At 40.7% G+C, this 19,123-nt stretch overlaps 1 long non-coding RNA gene across 1 annotated transcript in view; it reads right to left on the bottom strand.

Annotated features, from left to right (window-relative positions):
* Window positions 1-318: 318 nt before the first annotated feature.
* The window catches only part of LOC124882329, a 31,360-nt gene continuing 12,555 nt past the window's right edge, over window positions 319-19,123 (bottom strand). Inside the window, exons 2-3 of the long non-coding RNA XR_007041872.1 lie at window positions 819-893; window positions 319-500 (exon numbers count right to left, since the gene is read on the bottom strand). This is a non-coding gene — a long non-coding RNA (uncharacterized LOC124882329). The remainder of the gene's footprint in view (window positions 501-818; window positions 894-19,123) is intronic.

Below are 19,123 nucleotides of genomic sequence, written 5' to 3'. Positions count from 1 at the left end.
AGAACATTGTATGAATTCCAGTGTGAGGGACATGTCCTCTGGATTTTTAATGTCCGTCCATCTATCCATCCATAGTCTTCCACTTATCCGGGTGTTGGGTTGCGGGGGTAGCAGCCTAAGCAGAGAGACCCAGACTTCCCTCTCCCCAGCCACTTGGGCCAGGTCGTCTGGGGGAATCCCAAGGCGTTCCCAGGCCAGCCGAGAAACATGGTCCGTCCAGCGTGTCCTGGGTCTTCCTCTGGGCCTCCTCCTGGAACACTTCACCAGGGAAGCATCCAGGAGGCATCCTAACCAGATTCCCGAGCCAACTCAACTGGCTCCTCTCAACGTGGAGAAGCAGTGGCTCAACTCTGAGCCCCTCCCGGATGACCGAGCTTCTCACCCTATCTCTATATTTTATGTTTAAAACATAGAAAAGGTGTAGCTCAGGGCTGCGGTGGGGAACTTTATCTGGTCATTCACAATCACTTGATCAACAGCAACTTTAAAAAGCTGCCCACCTAACAAAAAAACAAGAGAACATGTCCACTTCAGAAACTGCCGGTGCTGAAAAACATTCTTTATATGCAGTTAAACAATGATTACACTGAAAAAGGTTTTTTTTTTTTGCAAACATCTGTTTATTTTTTTTTCTGACCCTGAATGTATTCAAATATATTTTGTTGTATAGAGACAATGTATATTAGCAAACTTGAAATATTAGAAAGGCAGGTAACTCACAAAACATTATTTAGAAGTTACTCTAGTAGAAAACACCAAACGTTTAGAACCCTAAATCACAATTTCACTAGGTTGAACAAAAATGAAACGGTACAAACCCATAATAAGAATGCATGGGGTGCTTGGTAGGCCTAGGACAGAAGTCTCTTGATGCAGATGTTCAGGAGAGAAAACTAAAATAAACAAAAAAGAGACAAACTGTAAAACTTCCAATATGTGAATTAAATCAGCAGAAACTAACAGTTTTAACCATTAAAATATAACCCAGTACCTTTTACAGGGTAAATTGACCTCATTTTGAGAAAAAAGTTGATCAGGATTTCCCTTTAAGAATTTTGCAATTCCACCAGTCCAAAAGTGGCAAGTGTGAATACACCCTAAAATAATGATCTGCAAAGTATTCACAGCACTGCACTTTTTCCACAATATTATCAATTTAATCTCTTTCATTGAAATTCTACACACAACACCTTATTATGACAATCTGAAAGAAGTTTGTTTGAGATTGTTGCAAATTTATTAAAAATAGAAAATAAATCATATTTCCGTAAGTATTCAAGGCCTTTGCTTAACACTTTGTTGATCCATCTTTGGCCGCAGTTACAGCCTCAAGCCTTTTGAATATGACGCCAAAAGTTTAGCACACCAGTTTGGCCCATTCTTCTTTGCAGAACATCTCAAGCTCCATCAGGTTGGATGAGAGAGGTCTGTGCAAAGCGATTTTCAGATCTCTCCGGATGTTCCATCAGATACAAGTCTGGGCCACTCCAGGACATTCACAGGGTGGTTCTGAAGCCACTCCTTTGAGATCTTGGCTGTGGGCTTCGGGTCGTTGTCCTGCTGAAAAATGAACCGTCGCTCCAGTCTAAGGTCAAAAACACTCTGGAGCAGGTTTTCATCCAGGATGTCTCTGTACTTTGCTGCATTCATCTTTCCCTCTATTCTGTGTCAAAATAAGGTGAGATCTTTCCATGTAATCCATGCAACATTACGAACTGCTCACAGTTAACTCCATAAAAGTTACAATAAATATCCTTATATCCTTATGTGTAATCCATGCAATAATTATTAAAACACACAGTTGAAGCAGTGGAGAGTGAAACAAGCATGTTCTCATATTCTGGAGCTGAGAGACTGGAGAGGCCTGTGTGGAGCCACATATTATCTGCCACATGTTATCTGTCTTATCTTTTGCAAAAATATAAACAAGTATATCCAAAGAAATTATGTATGATGATTTATATTCTTTCACATGTATTGAATAAAATTTGTAGTCTTTCATTATCAAGCTAAAAGATGTATGATTGAAATGTGGTTAAGAACTGAGAATTAGAGGAAAAACAGTAAGGTTTGACATTCTCAATCAGCTATATATGAAAGAGATATAACATTAATCATTTGTAAAGCATGAATAAAAAGAATGAAGTGATGGTTTTGCAATGGTGTTTTAAAGTGAATGCTGAAAGCTGAAGAATGAAATGTGTAATACTGTGTAAAGTTTAAAACTGAGCAGATTAGGGAAAAATTGGAGGATGACAAGGAGTGATGAGAGCCAGCTGCATGCTTACGGGAGGAAGCGACTACAGACCAGCGTGGCTATTATTGGCATCTCCAAGGCTGAAAAGCAGAATCAGTAGGTCACAATGACCATGACTAAAGTATTGAGCAATAATTAAGAAGCTGAGCTGAATAGGTTGCGCAATAACTAAGAAGCCTAATAAGGGCCTGACCGGTGAAGGCATCAAGCGCTATAAAAACAATGATGAGAGCAGAAACGGGGTTGTTTCCTCGCAGAAGACCAGCGAACAAGTTCGGACGGAGAAAATAAGCTTGGATGGAAAAGGAACAGAGACACAGCCCCACTGATCGACTGCATTAACAAAGAGGATCAACCTGTGAGCCCAGAAAGGACTGTGCCTCAAAATTAAGAATCTGATTTCATCTAAAGCCTTTTTATCCAGACAACAGAAGTGAACTTGATCGGTGAACAGCTGATTGCTCTAAGTTTCAGGCTTCTGGAAGTCCTGAATCAATTTCATTTATTTCCCCGGGTTTCCTTCAACTCTTCAGCTTCTGGAAACTACTGTCTTCTGAGACATATAACAACAAAGATCCTGTTTAACCATCAAAGCCTGGAGCATCAGTGCCTGCCACTTAAAGGAAGAAAACTGAAGATTAAGTTGTATTCCCTTCAAGAAACCACTCGTTGTTACCAGAAGAATCTTCTCCATCAGGTGCATGGATGAGCCTCTGTCTTCAAAGCCTCTTCAAACTCACTAGTTTCAGCATCAGGGAAAGACAGGTTGAGTTGATTGATTCATTTCTATTATTGAAATTATTTTGTGTTGCCGAATTTAAGCTGTTACTGACCCCTGCAAAAGCATTACTAATTAAAGAAAGCGTATCAAATTCTAGTTAAATTGTGGGCATTCAGTTATTTGAGTCACCGTATTGTTGGTTTTTCACTGGTGGTAAAAAGTCTTGTTGCCTGGTTCTAAGAGATTTTAGGAGGTTTTTATAGGTTGCCTTAGTCAAGTTTGTTTAAACAGCGCCCTTGGGGCTCATGCCTAGCCCATATACCAAGAGCCAGTTGTAAATTAGGGAATGAGCAGCCGTGAACAAAAGTGACTGTCGAAGGTGTGGATGACTGCGATAGGCTACTCGGTCGCCCGAACCTCCAGTTGAAGAAGGGCGAGACTTTTGGATGAAGGCTGTCAGAGGCTAGGCGAGTCATTTCCTGACACCAGCTTAATCAGATCTTTCAGTAAACCTGCTTAGTAAGATCTTTCAGGTTTAGGGAAGTCCGGATCCGTTAGATGGAGAGCTGGATCGAGCAATCCCTTTAGACATGGGGAAGTAATCCCCATGTCTAAAGTTACCCTGGATACTTGCAATCCTAAAGTTAGAAGGAAGAAAAGAAGAGTTGACAAAACAGAGAAACCAATAAGACTTTTAGAAATATTTTTTATTTGTGTGTGACATGAGAACTTCTTAACATACTTTATATTTCCTTTTCATATTGTCCCACTTTTTTTTGGGCCTGCAAGGGGGTGACCTTCCCCTGTTGGCCCATCTTCTCCAGAACTGTCCTAAACAAGCAAAAGGAAAGAGTTTCCAAAATAAGTATGTTAATCACTGGATGGATATTTATGAAAGTTAGAAAGATAGGAGTTATTGAAGCTGGACAGAAACTGACTGTAAAGAATGTTGTTATTGTACCTCCAAGCCACGGTGGCTGAGTTTTTAGCTCCAGTAAAAAGGTGGTCATTCTCACCCCTGAGTTTAATAAACTGGCCCGTCTGCTCCTTTGTCCCTAAACAACAAAAACAACAGAAAAACCCATCTTGCTTAATATCAGTGTAAAAAAAGTCTTTTTTAATTTTACATGTCTCTTAATTTGCAGAACATATTAAAATATTTCTCCTCAAACGCCTAAAACAAGCTCTTTCAAACTTCACTTCTTTACTGAGATTTGCTTGCATTTGAAATTGTATTTCTCTTCAGCTGTACCTGGAATCACGAATTATAATGCTAGCTGAATTATAAATACACTTTTAAAAACACATATAGCACATTTCTTCATCAAAAATTAATATTTAAAAGCTTATTTATTCTCGATCACACTCTCCAGCGATATGGTGAGATTACATGAAATTGTCCATTTATTCAGGTTAACTTTAATATCACCTGCAATATCAAATCGCCTTACATGAACAAATGACACAATACATTAAAATAATACTAACACAAACTGTTAGAAATCACTTGTGTTTTACGTTCACTGTGATGACTGGCAGCAGGAGCTCAGGGCCGATAGTCCGGTCAGATCTCTACCGGGTCTAGCTCGCCCCACCGCCGGTAGGGCTGGCGAAGCAAGACGGCAGTTACTATGGTGGGAGCGGAAAATTCCAAACACGTTGGAGCACGTTTGAAATTAAGCGATGTCTTGATAAATCAAGCAGATTTTTCACGTCTACATAGTTATATTCCCGCACTAGAGACATTGTAGAAGTTCATTTGTGTCACAGGAAAGTGTAATTTTTCACAGTTTACTCACAACTTTTGCCATTGTGGTCCGCCATTGCTGCCCCAGTTTGACCAAACCGCTTCGACCCGCAAGGAATCATGGGAAAAGATGGACTGCAAAGGATACTCACAACCCATCCATCAAATCGGGCAAAAGAAGGACACATTTGTCTGCCGCATTTGACATACCTTCCACGCCTCGCTGTGACGCAATTGGCCCACAAGTACGGACTTGGAAGTATCCAGCCCCTGAATTGGGACACACCCTCGGCCTGCACATGGATCCTCCTCCTTCCTGTTTATTGACCAATAGTAGAGGATCTGGAGAGAAGAAGGCAGCCCTCCTCATTTGCATAATGAAGCAGAAATGCATACGGTAAAGGAAAAAGAGAGATGAGGAAATGTAAAAAGAACAAAGGCATGTGTAAGGAAAAGGAAAGCAGAGGTTTCCAGGTACCCGTGTAAGTGTGATGTCTACCTCTCTGAATTCAGATTGGTTTTAATAAACTTGTGGAAACTACAACTGATCTCTGACTGAGGATTGTCCTTTGGGGTGTCAAATAAAAAGAGTCGATGAGAGGTGAGGAATAATGTAAGAGTTAACGGACGGCCAGTAAAGTTTTCCTACCTTGACAGTTGGTGCCGTGACCCGGATTTGGCACAAACTAAAGGATGATTAATTGACTACGAGGCGGACGTTGTTCTACAACACCACAGGGTCGACCCAAAACAAGAGGTAAGGAGATCTATATTTATTCTCCTTTTGCCTGTTAATAGTGTAGGTGGTGTTGTGGAATAGATATCTGTTTTCTCTTAAATTTACAGTCCTGATCAGTTTTGGGTAAAATATTTGTTGGTTTAAATAATGTATTACTGTAAAGAAATGATATATTGAGTAAAAATATTTGTTGATTGACACAAGATAAATTTTAGCCGAGATACTTGAATGTTGAGGCTTTAACATACTTTTCACCGAAGATACTTGAATGGTGACGGTGTTGAAGTAAATAAGTTCCGGATTTGGCAATCCAAACTCATTCCTGACGAGGACTGGGGTATTTAAGCTGGGGTTAGTAAGAGCCTCCCCGAGGGACTGAGGACGCCTCTAAGTGGCAAGTGATAGGACCCCGAGACCCTGAATTGGCAGGTGAGGGAAGACAGCCCGAGATACTTGAATGGTGAAACTGTAAGAGTAAATTTAAGTAAAAGGAATTCCAGGGAGTCAACGGGGTGTTGATTCCTAGGTGTCAAACCGGGTTTGGCATCACAGTGGTCGGACCAGGAGAGATTGAAAAAGAGAATCACGCTGAGTGGAAGGGTTCGAGGCCCTCTGCGCACGCAGGCTATATATACTGTTGTATTTGTCTAACTGGATTTACTGTGCATATGAGTGAGAAGAGAATAAAATTGAGTGGCTGCGAATGGCTGTGAATGGCTGCACTTGAGTGTGAGTGATTGTAGAAGCGGTGATTATATTATAAACTGTATTGCCACAGAGGTGACAAAAGGAGAAAACAAGCTTAACATAGTGTGATAAGGCAACAGTTGAGCAACATGGAAGGAGAAATTGATGGGGTAAAGAGTGATGATGGATGGGGTAGAGGTCCCTGGATACCGTTGTCAGATCAGGTAACTGTGCTGGTAGAATTTATGGAAAAACATGAGAAAAAGTCAAAGAAGGAAGTTCAGAAAACTATAGAAAAGATCAAGGAGGTGATTGTTGAAGGAGGACGAGGAATGGATGACAGGGAACCGTTAGGTAGATGGTTGAACAAAGAATATAAGAGACATCTAAAGGATAAAGATAGTTGGTTGATTAAAGCTGATGAGAAAGGACGACTTGGTGGAATAAAGTGTAAAGTTGAAGCAAAAGACGCAGGGAAAAGAGACAGAATGGGGTGGTTTGTTGGTTTGGTGGCAGGGATTGATTCACTGCAGCAAGGACAGAACACAAATGAAGCAGTCAGAAAAAACAGCAGTACCCCCAACGAGTGTCCCTCCGCCCTATAGTCTCACACATGGTATATATCCAGTGATAGATGTGCAAAATGGAGAAATATACAGGTCCTTCTCAAAATATTAGCATATTGTGATAAAGTTCATTATTTTCCATAACGTAATGATGAAAATTTAACATTCATATATTTTAGATTCATGGCACACTAACTGAAATATTTCAGGTCTTTTATTGTCTTAATACAGATGATTGTGGCACACAGCTCATGAAAACCCAAAATTCCTATCTCACAAAATTCGCATATCATTAAAAGGGTCTCTAAACGAGCTATGAACCTAATCATCTGAATCAACGAGTTAACTCTAAACACCTGCAAAAGATTCCTGAGGCCTTTAAAACTCCCAGCCTGGTTCATCACTCAAAACCCCAATCATGGGTAAGACTGCCGACCTGACTGCTGTCCAGAAGGCCACTATTGACACCCTCAAGCAAGAGGGTAAGACACAGAAAGAAATTTCTGACCAAATAGGCTGTTCCCAGAGTGCTGTATCAAGGCACCTCAGTGGGAAGTCTGTGGGAAGGAAAAAGTGTGGCAGAAAACGCTGCACAACGAGAAGAGGTGACCGGACCCTGAGGAAGATTGTGGAGAAGGGCCGATTCCAGACCTTGGGGGACCTGCGGAAGCAGTGGACTGAGTCTGGAGTAGAAACATCCAGAGCCACCGTGCACAGGCGTGTGCAGGAAATGGGCTACAGGTGCCACATTCCCCAGGTCAAGCCACTTTTGAACCAGAAACAGCGGCAGAAGCGCCTGACCTGGGCTACAGAGAAGCAGCACTGGACTGTTGTTCAGTGGTCCAAAGTACTTTTTTCGGATGAAAGCAAATTCTGCATGTCATTCGGAAATCAAGGTGCCAGAGTCTGGAGGAAGACTGGGGAGAAGGAAATGCCAAAATGCCAGAAGTCCAGTGTCAAGTACCCACAGTCAGTGATGGTCTGGGGTGCCGTGTCAGCTGCTGGTGTTGGTCCACTGTGTTTTATCAAGGGCAGGGTCAATGCAGCTAGCTATCAGGAGATTTTGGAGCACTTCATGCTTCCATCTGCTGAAAAGCTTTATGGAGATGAAGATTTCATTTTTCAGCACGACCTGGCACCTGCTCACAGTGCCAAAACCACTGGTAAATGGTTTACTGACCATGGTATCACTGTGCTCAATTGGCCTGCCAACTCTCCTGACCTGAACCCCATAGAGAATCTGTGGGATATTGTGAAGAGAACGTTGAGAGACTCAAGACCCAACACTCTGGATGAGCTAAAGGCCGCTATCGAAGCATCCTGAGCCTCCATAAGACCTCAGCAGTGCCACAGGCTGATTGCCTCCATGCCACGCCGCATTGAAGCAGTCATTTCTGCAAAAGGATTCCTGACCAAGTATTGAGTGCATAACTGTACATGATTATTTGAAGGTTGACGTTTTTTGTATTAAAAACACTTTTCTTTTATTGGTCGGATGAAATATGCTAATTTTGTGAGATAAGAATTTTGGGTTTTCATGAGCTGTATGCCAAAATCATCCGTATTAAGACAATAAAAGACCTGAAATATTTCAGTTAGTGTGCAATGAATCTAAAATATATGAAGGTTAAATTTTCATCATGACATTATGGAAAATAATGAACTTTATCACAATATGCTAATATTTTGAGAAGGGCCAGTATATTAGAGGAGACACAGAATCAGGCCAGTTACGTGCGCATTACAACCCGTTTGTCCCTGAACCGTCAAAAGTATACACACCCCAAGTGGGAGGAACTGTGTTATGAGCCCTTCTCTGACCGCATAGAGAGACATAAAGAGGGCCCGTACACAGCACTTTCCCCCGCAGAGCTCTACACCATGCGTGAACCCGCCTACAGGAGTGAGCCAGACCCTCCTGGGGAATTTTAAAGAGAAATTAAGTGTTTTGAAAGTGTTCTGACTCACAACCTAGACAGAAAACGTGCCCAGAGGCACCCAGCTCTGGTGACTGGCAGACAGCGGGGACTCCTGAAAAAGGTGGAGACATCCCTGAAAGGCCATTGGATCCCTGAGCCAGAAGTAAAAGAGGAGGAAGAAAGTGTTGAGCAGAGTAGTGTGGCTTCTGGTTGGTTGAGTGATTGGAAGAGCTGAATGAGGATGCTTAGACTTTTAAGAGGGGTTACACAATTGGAATCAAAAGTGCATGATTTATATGAGAAAGCTTCTCAACAGATAACAGAAAAACAGTTTAAAGATTCTGGAAGAACACACACCATGACTACTCGTAGCCAGAGCGGTCCATCCATTCAATGTCCGTTGTTGACCTCATCAGCTGGAATGACAAAATATGTCCCTTTTTTATTGGGAGATGTACAGGCATTAGTGGATAAGTTGCCACCTATTGTAGGATGCGGATGTGTCAGGTTACAGGAATTAGATACATTGACTAAAGGCATGACACTGGCCTTGGGTGACTTTAGAGCAATTTTGGGACGATCTGTGCGTCCCTGGGTTGCTAGAGAAATAGAACAGAATGCTGATTGCAGTAAGTAGGACCCTGATGACACACCCCTGACACGTGTAATGACAGCCCTGGGGAAGGCCATAAGAAATCAGTATCCGCCCACCGCCCCTGTTGCAGTTGCTCAATTCGATTGGGACCCTAATCAGCATCCTAAAGAGCACATTAGTGCTGCAGTGGACACATGGATGAGACACACAGGAGTTAATCCCAAGGGTGACGGGACAGGAATGGGAGAAATGTGTAGAGACGCTGTATTAAAAGGGGTTCCTGTTGAGATGTGTCAAAAGATGAAAAACAATCCTGACATTTAACATTTAATTCACCATTTACATACAGCTCAGGAGGCAGAGAAAAAGAAAAAAGAGGAGAAAGCGCACCTACAGAACCAGCTGCTGCACACACCCCAATGTCTACAGGTCCTTCTCAAAATATTAGCATATTGTGATAAAGTTCATTATTTTCCATAATGTCATGATGAAAATTTAACATTCATATATTTTAGATTCATTGCACACTAACTGAAATATTTCAGGTCTTTTATTGTCTTAATACGGATGATTTTGGCATACAGCTCATGAAAACCCAAAATTCCTATCTCACAAAATTAGCATATCATTAAAAGGGTCTCTAAACGAGCTATGAACCTAATCATCTGAATCAACGAGTTTAGAGTTAACGCGTTGATGTGGCTCCTGAGGGTGTGGCTGCAACAGTTGATTTAACACCTGACCAAGCAGAATGGTATTTAATGTCAGATGAAGCTGTTCCTCATGTTTCTCTTTCTTTGCATCCTGAGCATCAAGCTAAGGAATTGGGAGGAGTGGTAAAGCGCTCTTTGGCAGCTGGGAACTGGCAGGACACCTCAGTCACCAACTTAAGGTATTCTAAAAGCACAGACACATATTGTATAAAATGTACAGCTACTGATGAAGTCCTGTAGCAGCATGAGATGCCAACACGTCATCATGGAAGAGAAAAAACAGATCATCCTCAAGCTGCTGCTCTTTTGCAGCGCCTCCCTTCTCAGTTATGGGCTGAAGGGCCCACAGATGTAGGATTAACCCCCTGCGCCCCAGTCTCTTTTCAAGTTGCATCTCCCTCGCCTATTTGGGTTCCACAGTATCCACACAAACAACAGGCTCAGGAAGGCATCAGAGACACCATTGAAGGCCTGAAGGCAGCAGGTGTGTTAGAAACCTCAGCCTCATCATGGAATACACCCATCCTTCTTGTAGAGAAAAAAGGTACTGGAAAATACCACATGGCACATGATTTAAGAGCAATAAATTCAGTTCTGGTGACTCCTACTGTTCCTATCCCAAATCCTTATGTTGCTCTCTCCAACCTTGAACCTTCACATCAGTGGTACACATGCATTGATCTAGCTAATGCCTTTTTTTGTTTGCCATTAGCAGAAGAGTGCAGACAATTTTTTTAACCTATTGTGGGAGCAGCTGCGCTACACCCGTCTGCCACAAGGGTTCGCCCTTTCCCCAGGTATATTTAGGTTTTGAAAGATATGTTACAGACTTGCCCCCTACCACAGAACGTGACTTTAATTCAGTAAGTGCTCTTTGGACTATGTGCACTCATCTTAAAAAAGGATCCTGAAGATTGTCATAACAAAATTGATCAATTACAGCATTAAAAGATATGGCTGAGAAAACATATTCTGAAAAGAGATTGTTAAAAATTTCTTTTAATTCTTGAAGCTTCAAATTTGGCCATTTGTCTGTCTTTGATGTTTTGTCTTTGTTTTGTTGGAATTAATGTTTGTTTATATGTTGTATGACACAATAATCCATGTTTAGAATAATGTTTCTAAATCCCAGATTGATTAAAACTTTGAGTTTTCAGGAGAGTTAAGAAGCAGCTTGTTTCTGAGGTAGGTGCATGTTAACAGTTTTGCAGTTTAAGGTTCACTAAGATGGGTTGGAATGAAGAAACTGTGGGTCCGCCCATAGGCTGCCCATCAGAGGTTAGTTCTGCCTGACTCCGCCCACCTACCAGGTTGGTTCATGCCTTTGTTGTCATGGTAACGCTCAGCACCTCCCTTCCTGAGTTTTAACACTGTTTAAGAGACAATAGAATCAAAATGCTTGTAGTGATTGTTGCCTTAAAAACATGTTTTTTTGTATAATAATTAAGGATGTAGCATGACTTTTAGATTTATGTGTTTTACTATTAAAAGGTTAATGAGATAGTTTGAAGAATTAGTTTTGCATACAGAATCGTTGGTGATTTATTAGATTTAAAATTTTCCCTGGTGGCATTAAACTAATTGACAGTTCCAGACATGCCAATACTTTTCTGAGTGGTGAATGTTATACTACCAACAATACCATGATTAAATGCAAAAGATTCATTTTACAGGGAAATAATTCCATATTTGGCTCTGATTGTGTTCATTCTTGATTTTTCCTCTTTGAGAGAAGTTAAATTTCAGCTCTGTGAAACGACCTTGACAAAGAGATGCAGCTGCCTGAAAACAAAGATAAAACTTCTGCAAACAGCAGAAGCCTGTCTCTGCTGAAAGGTCTGATAAAGATTGTAACTCTACCTCTGCATGTGTCAAACTCAAGGTCCGCGGGCCAAAACCGGACCCCAGAAGTTTAGTGATTCTCTAGAAGTAGAGCCTTTTAATATGGTGATTGTGTGCTTGAATGTTATTTTGTCAATCAATAAGCAGTTTTGTCTACATTCTGCCACAATCTGCCTTTTGAAAATGTTTTGAATCTTGCTCTTTATGTCTAAAAATAAAAAATAAAAAAAATTGGCTAAAGTCTGCAGACACAAAATGAACCTGGATTGAAGCTCTAACTATGTTTATTTAATCTGAGATCTTCTCCAAATGCAACAGTATATGTCAGTCTACATGAGATACTAACAACTTCACCTACTGGTATAATATAAAGATCTGATTGAATATGTGAAACAAACAATGATGAAAGTTTTTCAACAGGTGATGCTCATCCAGGAGGAAGACAGTGTTCCTAGGAAATGCAGCTCATTCATTAACAATCATTTTTTCTCCTATAGGTGGAAGTTTTGCTGACTAATCATAAACATTATGTGCACAGAACAAATGACCAAGGTTCTGACTGACTTATGAACCTCACTGACCTGACAATGATAACACCTTTAAGGTGGACCCACTAAGACCACCTTATTGATTCTTGGTGAATAAAAAAAAAAAGAATTGAAGCGTTCAAAACAGACCTTGACAGCCTTCATCCAAAAGGGGTTATGAGGAAACAATGTGCATTTTAAGAATAATAGAAGTCAAATTATGTTAACATTTTTGCAAATAAAAATTACTCTGACAGAAAAATAAGTAAGTAGTGTGTGAATGTGTGTGAATGGGAATGACTGATTTCATTGTAATGCATCTTTGAGGGACCTTAAAAGCGCTAATAAAGGTCTGATGTTCTGATGATCATTGCCAAACTTATATCTTAATAAGGTTTCCAGAATCTTTTCCAGAAAATCATATAAAAATAGCAAAAGTTCTACCTGTATTGAAAATACTGATAACCATAAGACAGTTCATAGACCCGCCTTCAATTTTTCACAATTCTTTTACAAACAGGTTATTTAAACTTTCATGTGGCCAAATGTCTGTATTTGACTTTCTGTTTTTGTGAAATAAATGTCTGTTTCATGTTATGTAAAAATTAGAGTCCTCAACATTACCATAATAATATTAGGTCAGTTCTCTATGGTAAAACAAAAAGATTTTAACAGATGTTTAGACGTTTTCCAGTCAGGTTCAAAATTATCAAGTTAGACTCAAACTTAACACAAGATGAAATAAACCTTAACAGAATTACTGGACTGGACTGAAATAGAGAAAACTTGAGTTAATTGAAACAAACTTTAGTTACTTGAAATAAATACAAAGCGGCTACAGTGACACATGGGGAAGACCCACGTGTCAAAGGGGGAATATGTCACATCTGGTAAAGCATTAATCCTACACTATAAATGTTTCTGATTATGCAAAGAATTTTTGCAGATCATGCATAATTTGTTGCAAACACGAGGGAAGAAATATTGCCTATTGGTAATAGATTAACCTAGTTACACATTTCTTCCCCACATATGGTATCCCACAGATTATAAGGTCAGATAATGGAATTCATTTTATAAATAAACTAATAGAACTAAGTTCTAAATTATTAGGGGTTCAGTTAAAGATTAAGGAAAACAATAGCTCAGGAGGCAGAGAAAAAGAAAAGAGGAGAAAGAGCAGCTACAGAATCAGCTCCTTAAATTGCAGCTGCAAGAGGCCAATAAGAGAAAAATGATATAACTGAAAATGTAATGCTAGCTGCAGCTCAACCTGTTCCTCCAACAGCACACACCCCTATGTCTATGACTGATCAGTGGCAAGCAGGGGGGTACTCCCTCTTGCACCCTATCCATTTGAATAATTACAGGTACAATGTCCCCGGTCGTGGAGGCAGATGGCATGTTGGTGGTCGGCTGGTCATGGTGGATGGTGCGGAGCACCCAGAGGAAGGGGTGGAGCCAGCGGGGCACTGGGAGATGTGTGCTACAACTGTGCAGCGTGGGCACAGCAGATCCCACGTTGCCTGCAAAGGTGGGAGAGAACTGTCTGAATTTTTGAGTGGACACTGGAGCTACTTATTCCACCATAACACAGCAACCTCCTAAACCACTGCTCTCTACCAAGACTGTTTCTGTGATGGGCTTCTCAGGGGCTACACAGATTCTTCCTGTTCAGATTGGGACTCAGAGAGTAACTCACCCTTTAGTGTGTTTACCCAGCACACCTGCTAATTTGCTGGGCAGAGACTTATTAGTGAAGCTGGGAGCATCAGTGTTGTGTGGTACTGATGGGTTAACGGTAACTTTTCCAGATGGTTCCTTTTTGGCATGTGGACAAATGCTTCAGCATGGACAATATTTGTACACCCAGTTGCAGAGGCATATGCTGACATCTACTGGACACTGTTGACCACACCTTCTTCTCCAAGCAGCATCTTCTCGGTGTATCAGCTGTGGAAACCCTGGATTCAAAGTCTGCCCCTACACCTCTCCGCCTGACCCGCCCCATGTCACTCTGTTCTACAACCGTTGTCACACTGAATGGTACCAGATTTGTTTAATGAAACAGTAGAAGGTAGGACATGGTTTATTTAATCCAAAAATGTTTATGTGGCTCTTGAGGGTGTGGCTGCAACAGTTGATTTAACACCTGATGAAGTAGAATGATATTTACTGTCGGATGAAGCTGTTCCTCATGTTTCTCTTTCTTTGCATCCTGAGTATCAAACTAAGGAATTGAGAGGAGTGGTAAAGCACTCTCTGGCAGCTGGGGACTGGCAGGACACCTCAGACACCAACTTAATTTTGGTTACAGAGTTCTCAAAATAGGTTCCAGAGAAACCAACCGAGGGACCTCAGCCAACCACGTCCAAAGCTGAGTGGGTCCTGCTGAAGGTGATCCAAAGGAAGTGGTCAGAGCCCAGGTGGACAGGTCCATTCCAGGTCACAGAGAGAACCTCACATGCGGTGAGGGTCAAGGGCAAAGGAGACACGTGGTATCTTTGGAGCCAGTGTGCAGCAACAGAGGCACCACAGAGATTGCTGCCAGAGGTCCAGCAGAACCTGAAGGACAACACCAGCACACCAGAAGATCTTTCTCACCCAATTCAAGGGGCAGAATAATCCCCTAGGGTGAGAAAGCGTTCATTTACACCTAAAGGTTAGTCTACACCTTAGGTGCACCGTTAAATCAGTGGTCCCACCAAATAGGGGCAGAATAATCCCCTGGTGAGACCACTTAGCTCCTGGTCGTAGCTGCTCTCCCACCGAGAATTGAACTGAACACTCTGAACTTTAAAAAAAATAAAAAAATAAAAAGGTCTTTTGTGTTTCACCATATTGTTAATCCTCATCTTCCTTTGCAGGTACCTTCGAAACGAATGGGAGGTGAAAATCTAGGACCCAGGCCCCTTAAGGGTTGGGTCATGGTAGGTATAGGTGTTTTAGCATTCTTCATTGTTACATTGATTTTTGGATTATTCTTTGAACTGCCTTTCCAAGCATGCTCCAGTCATCCAGACAATAAAGTATCAAAACGCAGCGCTCCACCCATTGCCAACAAAACCAGGGCTGGCCCTTTTACCCCTCTACGGAGAAATGACACATACACTTGCTTTAACTTCACTTCCAAAACCCTGCAGGTGAATGTTGGGGAAATTCCTCGCGATTGGTGCAACTCCACTGTGTCAGGCTCAGCGATAGGTCCTTGGGTAAGATCAGGACTTTATTATTATTGTGGAGGACACCACCTTCTGACTAGGATCCAAAATAATACTATTGGAGTGTGTGCCATGGTTAGGTTGCAGGCACCTCTCCTCTTGTTAGGAAAAGACCTTAAGTATCTTCCTTCAACACACACCCAAAGCACAGCTTTAACTAGGAGAAGGCGTAGACATATCATAAAACGGAGCGCAAACACCTTTGACTTAAGCAAAGACTCACTCACTTACATTGATGCAATAGGAGTTCCTCAAGGCGTACCTAATGAATATAAATTAGTGGATCAAGTCTCAGCAGGCTTTGAAAATATCCCCATTATAACAGCTTTGTTCCATGTTACTCTCAATAAAAACGTAGACCGCATCAACTACATCCATTACAATGTTTTACGTCTAGCTAACCTAACCAGGGATGCAGTAGAAGGCCTGTCTGAACAATTGGCACCAACCTCCCTCATGGCTGTGCAAAACCGAATGGCATTAGATATGTTGTTAGCAGAAAAAGGGGGCGTCTGTTCGATGTTCGGGGATATGTGTTGCACTTTTATTCCCAACAACACTGCACCTGATGGTTCCGTCTCAAACGCTTTAGAAGGATTAAAAACACTTTCAACCACTATGCATGAGCACTCAGGAATAGACAATCCATTAGAAGACTGGATGAAAGGGTTGATTATGTCATTGTTTATTTCCATTGCTGTTTTTGTAGCTATTATGGTTACCTGTGGATGCTAACGAGGAGGAGGACAAAGATTAACCCGTAAGTGTAATTTACAGGGCGTATGATATGTATATACTGTCTAGGGAACATAAGGATGGTAGAATATTATATTGGCAAAATTTGAAAGACTATAGAATAAAGCACGGATCGACACCCTCCAGTTAGAGGGGTCAGGACTCTCTGTCAAGATTTAGAAGGTTGTAAGCATCCTTGGGACTACAAAGGCCCGACAGGCAATAGTCCCTGGGCACATGGCATGGCATTGGAGGCAGGGTAAAAAAGCATGATGACAAACATTTCCTTCTGCTCCACAGGTTGTAATGATTGTTAAAATCTTTTATTTAGCATCTCCAAGTAGTGGTGAAGTCACATAGGTGACTTCAAAAGGGGGAAATTGTGGAGATATATTATGTGTGTGCATTATTATTATTATTATTATATTCATAACCAGGGTGAAATAAAATGTATAACATGTAAGTGTAAAACATTGTGTGGCCTGCAGAATAGATATTGCACAAGTTTGGCCTTGAAGTTGGTGGAGCACAAAAGAATGTGGAACTGTTGGTGGGGGAAGGATGGGACAAGATTAACAGCTTGGTACTCCCTTCTCATATCAGCAGAAAAGCAGAGTGCAGGTGCAGGAAAAGTAAGCAGGATGATGACTTTCTAAATATGGTAAGCCGGAAAGTATGTATGTAACTATATGTGTGAAAAAACTGTAGAACAGGGCGTTGCCCAGTTTCATGTGTGTTTTAATAAAACCAAGGACCCCAGTGAGAAGCTTCGAAGTCGTCTCGGTGTGTGTTGTGTTACCACATGCGAGAGCTTCCCTGGTCCAGGTATTTGAATAACATACAGCTGTCTCCGTGTGATTTATTATAATGTCTTGTGAATTCTTTCAGCTTACGGTGAATAAACGAACACGCAGAAGACCCCTTGGTGGGGTGCTTCAACACTTGTTACATTGAAAATACCAGTACTAACAAGAAAAATATGTCGGTACATATTTCAGGAAACGAAGAAATTGCTGCATCTGCTTCTAATGATTCTCAGAAGTACAATGCCATCTTTAGAAGTAAGTATTCATCTTTAAGAAATCATTAAATGCATGTGAATGTTCTCTAATATTGTATATATATATATTGTTTCTTTGTCTTAGAACTCACCACTAATAATCATGAGGATTTCATCTTGACACAATCGGAATATGGTAAGTAATGTTAAGTGCAACAATATTTTATAGTTAACGAATAAATCAGCTAACATTGAACAAATTTATAGATTTGGTGAGAGAGGTAAACCCGAATGATGACGTTGGAGGGGTCAGCGGCTGGAATCGACCTTACCCCCCGACAGTCAAAGTTGAGAAGACGACTTATCTCAAAAAAAGAAGATCCGATCACATCTGTACTTTCTTCTAACAAAGAAAGAGAATCTGAATCGTTAAATACGCCTCCGCAAATTATCATTTCCCCTGAAAACACACCGGATAAGTTGCCAGCTGCTACCGGGCCAGAAAGTAAAGTCCCAAAGTCTGTTTTTCTTTGCGGTGAATGCATTATTAGAGACTTGTTTTAATCCTCAGATAAAACTGTTTACAGATTTGACAGAGAACGTATCTCTGAAAGAAGAAGAAGCAGCAGCAGATTTGATCAAGCAAACTAAAGCCAATAACAAACTTGGAGTACAGCCATCAGCTGTGGAGCAGCAAGGTGAGTAAAATAAAGTAAAAATAACAATAATATATATATATATATATATATATATATATATATATATATATATATATATATATATATATATATATATATATATATATATTATTATTTATTTTTTTAAGCAAGCATAGTTCAATACAATAATATCATATAAATCTGTTTACAGATTCACCCAAAGATGCGACCCTGAAGCCGCCCACCAGAAGGTCACTTTTCAAAGATCAAGACAGCGTTCAACACAAGCGCATCAGTCCAGTTCAACAAGAAGCGAAATCTGGAGGTTTTATCGCACAGTAAGTTATAGTATTTCAAAATTCGTTTATGAACCTACAAGTAATAAAGTTATTGGGGTTCACTTTCCCCCTTAAAAAACTCGCTTATTTTAAAAACTATTATTAGCGTTTATTTATGAGCGCTGTGCTGCGCAGCATAAGGTAAACTTTATTTTATTTTGTTTTTACAGAATATTTAACCCCGGCCAAAAGGCAGCGGCTCTCTGCTCTGCATACCAGAGCAACGCTTGTGAGAGGTTTAATGAGCGGTATGTTTAATTCTTATTTTATCTACTGAATTAATTTGAATTCCCATTTTTTTTCAGCTTTAATTTGTTTACTTCAATATATATTTTTTGTTGTTCATTCTCTTTACAGAGGTAACGTTGATGGTAGGGCAGATTCGATCCAGACCCGGACAGCAACCTCGCAGAAAGAAGGCCTCACAAGCTTTATTTCGACGGACCGTCGAAATAAAGCTTAAACTGAACTGATCACTGTGTTTTTTTTTGTTTGTTGGTTTGTTTGATTTTTTTTATGCTCATATAAATGGATAACCGAACCAGACTTGCCCTGGATGAAATAAAGAATTCAGTAGCTGAGCTTAATGAAATGCACATGTTTCAGAGGATGAGGCAGCTCCTGTTAACAACTACAATGAAGATCAGCACGGTGACTTTTTAAACTTATTAGATCAGGCGATCGAAGAATTAAGCAGACCGTCTCCACCTGACCAAAATTTAAACTTATTAGACCAGATTCTTGAAAATTTAAATACTCCGTCTCTGCCTGACAGTAATCAAAATCCTTCAACATCACACAATGCTGATCAGCATGGGGGTAATTTTAATCAGGAGGTAGCAGTCAGCTCTGATCAA

Source organism: Girardinichthys multiradiatus, chromosome 15 (genome assembly GCF_021462225.1).
Source record: "Girardinichthys multiradiatus isolate DD_20200921_A chromosome 15, DD_fGirMul_XY1, whole genome shotgun sequence".
NCBI classification, from domain to species: domain Eukaryota; kingdom Metazoa; phylum Chordata; class Actinopteri; order Cyprinodontiformes; family Goodeidae; genus Girardinichthys; species Girardinichthys multiradiatus.
This window is presented reverse-complemented; position numbering and strand designations above follow the sequence as displayed.